Source organism: Protopterus annectens, chromosome 2.part1 (assembly GCF_019279795.1).
Source record: "Protopterus annectens isolate FY-2018-M chromosome 2.part1, PAN1.0, whole genome shotgun sequence".
Lineage (NCBI taxonomy): Eukaryota > Metazoa > Chordata > Ceratodontiformes > Protopteridae > Protopterus > Protopterus annectens.
The window spans coordinates 1,885,504,256-1,885,512,694 of NC_056729.1; positions in this window are offsets into that span (position 1 = coordinate 1,885,504,256).

The window sequence follows — 8,439 nt, forward strand, 5'->3', positions numbered from 1 at the left end:
TAGACTCAATAATATTTAAAGTTAAGTCTCTACAGCTCACCACACTATTTAATAGTATAGCTGTAATTCCTGTCCACATGCTATATATTCTGCTTGATGCTAAGCAATGCAGAATCAGCTACTACACTTTTGATGAACAATCAGTATTCTTTTTTAAAAATTAAGCAACAACCCGCAGTATTGTTTAAGAGTAGTGTTGTGATTACTGTACACTTCCTATGCATTCTATCTGGTCCTAAGCAATGCAGAATCATAAAGGCACATCACTGTTAGATAGTTCTGTTTAACTTGCAAACCAGAGAACTACTCATGGCATCTGCTTACGTACGGGATAACCAGCGAGATGGTTTAGTAGTTAAAAAAAAATTAGAACACAGTATTACTACCGTTGCTGTTTACGTTTACTTAGTCTATCTAATACAAAGCAGTGCAGATTCAATATAGCCAGGTACAACACTGTTAGCCAGTTCTGTTTAGCTTGTGAACCAAAGATCAACTCATGGCTTCAGTTTACGTATGGGATAACCCGTGAACTGATTATGTAGCTCACAGAAAGTTCTATTACAGTTGAAATATCAGTGATATAACAAATAAATAACATGTACAGAGATACAAAAACAGTTAAATTGAGTTAATTTCCTTACCAACTAATACGCATGCACAAACAACAGTGGCAGCGTCTATCGGGAAGAAAGTTTCAATTGAAAATGGCGCCTTAACAGTGGGGTTCCCTAAATAGATTTCTTTCTTTATCTCCACTCCTTAAAATAGCAGTGAGAGGGCTCTCCTTTCTTTGCATTTGCACAGGCAGCTCAGATATTATTTAAGTAAGACTAAGGGTATTAGGAATTCTGAGCACCTTTTTGTTTGTTGCTATGCCATGAAATTGAGTTTGGCTGTTTCTAAGTAAACCATCTCCTTTGGGATTTCTAAAGCCATTTCTTTTTTCTTATTCTTTTCATGGCAAGCAGCTTCCTATTTCTGTTTGTGCTCATTCGGCTGTGGTGGGGGCCTTTTCTGGCACCTTTTTTCAGGAGTCTCAATGCTTAGCCTGTTTGGTAAGCTGCTACTTGGTCTTCTGTTGTACTTTTACTAAGCAGTACAAGTTGGTTGTTGTTCCCACGGCTAGTGCAAGTTTTGTCAGATCCACCCTCTATCTGTTTTTTTAGAGTTCTTCTGTTGCATTCTCCTCCTCCTCCCACCTTTTTCAGTAGCTTTAATATGTCACCCAGCAAGTGACAGCAGCCGACGTACAAAAACTTGACTCTGGTATTCGGACTGACTGAGGACTACCACAACATGGATAACCCAATGGTTAGGACAGCAGCAGTGAATACACTCGAACATCTACATTTATGGTAAGTGTACACAACTGTACTTTGCTCTTTGAATATTTTACAAGTTGCCTTATTTGCTTCGTAGGCTGAGGAGGGTGCTCTTCCAGTTCTAGGATCCCTCTTTTGTATTTTTAGACAGCAGTTTCTTCTGTTTATGGTATAATTTATTAATTCTAGACATCCATCAGGATAGTTTGTTTTTTCTTCAGGATCTTGCTTTAATTCTATCTGGCATGGCTGTGTCTATACATTTGTGTAGATGTTTATACAGGACATCCGAGTATACCTTAGTATAGCTGTCAATGCCATCTGTGGAAAATGGAGCTTGGAAGTTAAATATACCTTCCTTAGGAGGGCATAGTTAGCTTTAGTGAAGTTCTTTAGTCTGACTTCTCCTTTGGGGAGTTCTAGTGCTATTGCTACTTCAAAAATGACTGATTTATGGTTGGATTTGACCAGTGCTGGACCTACACTTGAGATGTTGCATCGGTCACTCATATTGGTGAGGACAAGGTCTAGAATATTGGAGCCCTTTGTGGGGTGGTACACTATTTGTTCCAGGGCATTTGAGTTAACAAAGTCCAGGAACTTTTGTGTGAGTGAGTTTGGGCTTGTATAAGTTTTCCAATTAATGGAAAGATAGTTGAAGTCACCCATGACTAGGGTGTTAGGTTATACCTTAATTTTCCCAAGTAGGTCTAAATAAGCTGTGTGGGCATTTTGGTTGATGGAAGAGGACCTATAACTGATGATTACCTGAAAGGGGGGGGGTCTTACCCATGGTAATTTGGACATGGAGTAGCTCCACAGAGTTTTCTTGATTAACCAGTCTTCTTTAATGAAGATAGAAACTCCACCTCCTTTGGTTCTCACACCTTCAATTTGTGGTCTGAAACTGTGAAAAATATTGTAGCCTTGCAAGGCCAGGGTACTTGGCCTTGAGCCAGGTTTCTGTGACTGCACAGACGTCAACATCTTCCATGGAGAGGAGTGCCTCCAGAGAGTGCAGTTTCTGATTTAAACTCCTAGCGTTTAGCAGCATGACCCTCAGTTTCTTTATGTTTGATATTTTCACTTCGGGAATTTTGTTGTTATGACCTTGCCTATAAAAGGCATTATGGGGTTGGCCAATGCCTTAGCTAGCAAATGGAAGCCTAGAGGTGCCAGATGAAGACCATCTCTGGCATGGTTTATCTATCATGTTGTCCCAGATTGACAGGAACTGGATCCCCTTAGAATGACTGCAGCAACTAAGCCAGTTATTGAAGTCAATAATTTTCTGTTTATATTGTGGTATCATCCTAGGCAAGGGTAAAGTGCTCAGAGCTGGGGAAGTAGCTGCCTGGAACACATATTCAGAGAGCTCAATCATGTCTTTACTACCAACATACCTATATCTCCCCCAACATCAGAAGTCTCCCACATAGTAACTCAGATTTACTAATACTAAACATGAACCTAATAAGGCTCCTAAACAAAATTCATGGATTTCATGCAATCATTGACCAATACTCTCCAGAAATAGCAACTCTAACAGAAACTTAGATAAAACCCCACATTCAAGATAACGAAATAATACCCCAAGGTTATAATATCCTCAGATATGATAGGACCCTAAAATGTGGTAATGTCATAGCATTAAATCAAAAGGACAATCTTAAACTTGAACAACTAGATTGCAGCCTCCCTGACCTCAGGAACTCTGAATTATTAATATCCTGCCTACAAATAAATCCTAATAAACACATGATTATTATAGTCATTTACTTCCACCAGGCAACGATTCGGCCATGACTGAAAACTTCCATTGCTGGTGCCCTTCAACTTTTAGCCAAGAGACTATAGTAATGGGAGATTTTAATATTGATTCATATGTTCATAGGTGTTTACTAGGCTAACAACCACAAGGGCCTTTTTAAGCCTAGGCCTAGCATGCACCCCAAATCTCTGACAAGTTCTGATACCCTTGATAAGTGTAAGCAGGGGCTTGAGAGATGAAACATTTACAAGCAGGGGCCTGGGAGATTAACCATTTACAAATTGTCTGTGTCCATTAGAGATAGAGGTGCCAAACCAGGGATGAATTTCATGTTCACCATCCAGTTGTCCAAGTTCCACTTGAATTGGGTTAAGGAGGAACTCTGCTTTACATGGATGGGTATCCTGTTCCAGAGAAGGGGTAATCTCTGGGATTGGTCTTTGCACATTGCTCCTCATGCTCTTCAGATAACCCCCTCTAACTTTAGAAACCTCTACGGTTTCAGCCAATTAATACAAACACCTACCAGGTTTGACAAGCACAGTAAAAAACAATCAATACTAGACTGGACCCTAATTAATAAAGCATCCATCTGTCTCCAATTCAGCTGTCTCCCAGACTCCCTAAGCAACCATCTACCCACCTACCTACTAAGACACTACACTCACCACCCCAAATAAATATACTTTACAAACATGTCCACAACAAAAGAAATTTCTCCCCATTGGCCTTTAAAACCCTCCTGCTTCAATGCGACTGGTCCCCATTAAAGCACCTCCATCTAGACTTAGCTGTCCAATATTTCAGTGAAAAATTCATCACTATCCTAAATAAATTAGCTCCACTTAGCAAGATACGGGTAAAATCTAACCCTACACCATGGCTCACTATTGACACCATAAGCTCCACAAACAAAGGGACAGGGCATGGTACCATTATCATGAGACCAAAAACCTAACTTCCCTCAATACCTACCATCAAATATGGAACCAAGCCAAAAAACAAATAAAGCATGACAAAAAGTTATATTATACAACAAACCAACAAATACACCACAACAATCCAACAATTCTGGAGAAGCATTAATCTACTGCTAAAACCTGGCCAATCCTCAACCCCAGCTCCCACCACAACTAACTCCACTGATAGTATGGTGTCACAGTTTAACTCACACTTTATCAACTCTATCCTATCCCTAGTTAAAAAAGACACCAATACCCCTCTATCTGATTCTACAGGATCAGTAACTAACCTAAAATTCTCGCACATCAGTAGGTTCATAGGTGTGTACTAGGCTAATGGCCCTGGAACCTTTACAATCTTATCCCATAGGATTACCCTGGCATCGTGCCACCTGACATTAGTTTCCAGTGCCTCTGTCGAGTTCAGCCACTGGAGTTATCCCCAGGGTGAATTTTCTGTTTCCAAATCACTCATCAAGATTTCTGTTGAAGAGGGCCAGTGAGGTGCTCTGTTTGACATGTATGGGAAGTCTATTTCATAGCATGGGCAGTCTCTGGGTTATGAACCTGTCCCTTCAGCATGTTCTGTTTTTTGTGGTAATGAGGATGAGGTCTCTGGAGCATGTGGTGCAAAGGGATTGGGATTTCTTTAGATGTATCATTTCTAACAGAGCTGGGTCAGACATGGCTTTGTAAGTCAAGCAGAGATTGCCTCTAAGTAGGTTATATGAGAGAGAGGATAGTTGGAGTTTTCTGAGTATGTCCATATAGGACAACTGTTTAAGGCCTAGGATTCTGTTTGCGAGGTACTTTTGTGGCCTCTCCAGTTGTTGCAGGTGTCTAGATAGGTACATGCCAAATGGGGCATTGTACTCGATGACTGGCCTAATGAGGGAAGACAATTCCTTCAAACACATGCTTTGGCTGTTCATATTCTACAAGGGAGACAATGACCTCTTTCTTCCTGGATGCAAAACCCTTAGTAATGAGATGTGCCACATAGAAGGACTTTCTGACTACAGTAGCAATGTGGTGATCAAAAAGATCAAAATCCATCCAATTTTATAGCATCTGAAACTAAGTGGAATTTCTTTTCTTTTAATCCAGTACAACACTTAAACCCTCTTCCCTCTTGCTGGCCAACAACCTAATGAATTCCTGAAACTAGCTGCAGATGTCATCTCCTACCCTATATTGCTCCTAATCAACTGGGCTATTACCAAGCAATACATCCCTACACTCTGGAAACTCTGGAAAGTCTCCTACATCATCCCTTTGCACAAAGGTGACACCTTGACTGAGTTTTCAAATTACAGGCCATTTGCTGTTCTCCTCCCATTGCTAAGATCCTTGAAAAACATATACACACACAACTACTTTACCATATCCTAAGGGACAATCTGCTATCCACATCCCAACATGGTTTTCAACCAAAACAAAGCACCACAACAACCTTGGTTACGTTCATCAACTCAGTCAATGAGCACAGGAACAATAACCAACTTATCTCCTCTATCTTTCTTGATATATCAAAGGCTTTTGACACAGTAGCCCACCAAAAACGTCTCAGCAAATTAACTTCTTTAAACCTTTCCCAAACTGCACTTTTCTGGTTCACCAGCTACTTATCAAATCATCAACAAGCAGTTAGGTGGCAAAACAAACTCTCTGTCCTACTGTCTCTGTTGGTGTACCACAAGGCTCAATTCTTGGTCCACTACTCTTCTCCATTTTCACAAACAAACTCTGGACAGCCACAAAGCATGGAAAAATTGTAACAATGTGCTGATGCCTCCTCACTCGTATGCTTAGCTCCATCCCTACTAACCATACGCAGCCCAAATAAAACAAACCTCATCCTTTTCATCAGTTGAAAAACACCAGATCATTCCCCACCTTCACTATCTACTCTTCTTATAAAACCAAAATTGAGCCTGGCCATTACACTAAGCTCCTTGGGATAACAATTGACAACAGTCTCAAATTTGACAAACAACACAGGTTATCAGAAAGGTTCACATAAAGCTAGGTTCACTCTACAGAGTTAAGCCCTTCCTAACTGATACCACCAGCCATTCCATCTCCAGAACACGTCTAATCTCAACCCTCTTAAATGCCTCACCAATATTTACCAATGTCAGAAAACAGACTTAAACAAATTGGAGTCATGTTGCAATAAAATTCCCAGATTTGCTACAAACCTCCCCATAGATCTCATCACTGTATTGCATTACACCAGCTAAAATGGATGGAACTATCCACTTTATTAATTTTAACCAACTTTCTGTAGCTCATTCCTCCTTTCACCACCCTGACAATTACCCAGCTCTTAGGGACTTAATACACCCCCTCACCAACTGTACATTACTAAGATCCTCCAATAAAGTTCTACTCAAAGTAACTACATCCAGTAATAGTCATGGTGACTATACTACAACATAATAGCAAAGTCCTGGAACTCTATGCCTCAGTATATTCTCAACACTACCAAATCATCTAAATTCAAGCCACTTCTTAAGGAGCACCTAACCATTACCTGGCTCTGCTCCTGCACCAAGCCTGGCTAAACTTGCCTATTCTACTTTCATTTTATGAATCTCTGTAAATGCTCTACTTAGGCAGTTCTGCCAGATTGTTGTACAATCACTCTTTATCTATAACATGTACAATTTATGCAACCTCCTGTTTAAGTATGCAGTACCATTTAATGTAGGATTTATGTAGTTTTAATGTCCACTGTTGTTCCATACTTAGTGTTATGAAATGTTTTTAAATCATGTGCTGTTTATATTAATTAGTATCTAGTTAGTAGAGCTTATCTCCCCAGGCCTTTGCTGAAAATGGTCCTTTCAGCCCAGTCAAATTTTCCCAGTAAACAAATGTAAAATAAATACATACAGTTCAGAGAGGTACGTCTGAAGTTGTTCTCACCAACATGAACTATGATGGAGTCATAACGGTACTTGTTGAGAGACTTGAGTGCATGTGTGATCTGGTGAATCCTTGCACCAGACAAGCAGCTGACTGTAACCTTCTTGTTCTAACTGGTGACTGGGACATTTTTATGTCTCAACATAGAGTCACCTATAACTAAAATATTTGGAATAGTTGTGCATTGCCTTAAGGGCTTATTTGGTGAGACACAGGTGCTAGTGTTTTTGGTGCTAGTGTATTGGATGCTTTGGGTGTTCTGTTCGGTGTAGCATATTTGTGTTTTGGAGCTCTCAGGTGTTCTGTTTCTGGAGAGTACCTCTGCATATGAAGGTTTATGTGATGGGGGCATATTACAGATAGGAGTCATGGTGTGTGAGCTGACAACCTCTTTAGTGGTGCTGTTCTGGATGCGAGAGAGCAGTGATTCCAGATTTTTAGTGTAGGAGCATCTCTTGCAAATTGTACTTGAATAATTTAGGCGTAAGGGGTTGTCAGCGTACATGAGGCAGTTTCTACACTGCCTCAAAAAAACCATGTCCACCAGGCTGGCAGGAGAAACAAGAGAGGGTAACTGATAGTCCATAATGGAAGGTTTGAACCTGGTATCTCATCAAATAAGGAGAAAAAGATACAAGCAAGAGCAAACCAGCTAATACAAAGAAGCCAATGAAAAAGCTCAAACTGAGCCCTGCACCAATGAAACAGCTCAAACTGAGCCCTGCATCAATGAAACAGCTCAAACTGAGCCCTGCATCAATGAAACAGCTCAAACTGAGCCGTGAACCAGTAACCTTCAATTAGAGAGTCCTACTATACTCTCCAACCATGAAGGTACGGGGGGCTTCTCCAAAAAAAGATGTCCTGATTTTTAGTGCTCAGTCGACAAACAGAACTCAATTCAGCTGGTTTGAATCCAGTCTATGCTACGGCCAGCTGAAGTGCATTGGAACAACAGAAAAAAGTAGGATTTTTTTTTAACTAAATAAGCAACAGTGTAAAAAGCAACACTTTTATTTGAATTAATAACAGCACCAGAATAAAACAGCAGAAACAGATCTTTTCTTAAATTAAGCAGCAGTTGTTATGAAATACAGTTGAAGTGTAACAATTGCAGTAGTAAAATACAGTGCGAAACAGAAGCAAACAATACAGTTTTCTAACTGCTGAAGTACAGTCAGAGTATATAAGAGAAGTGCAAAGAAAAAAATACTTAGAGCCCTTTGGTGGTTTCCCAACTCAGAAAGACCAAGTAAACATCTACAGCCACTAGATGAATAATCCCTGTCCTCCTTATGTAAAAGCACAGTAAGAGAGAGTCCAGAGTGAAGTGCTACCACAAGCAAACTTAAAGATATGGATACAGAAGTGTACCTTAAGCAGCTCACAAAAATGAGATTATTCAAATAAAAGTATTTCACTTTGTACAAATGATCCAAAAGCCACTCAA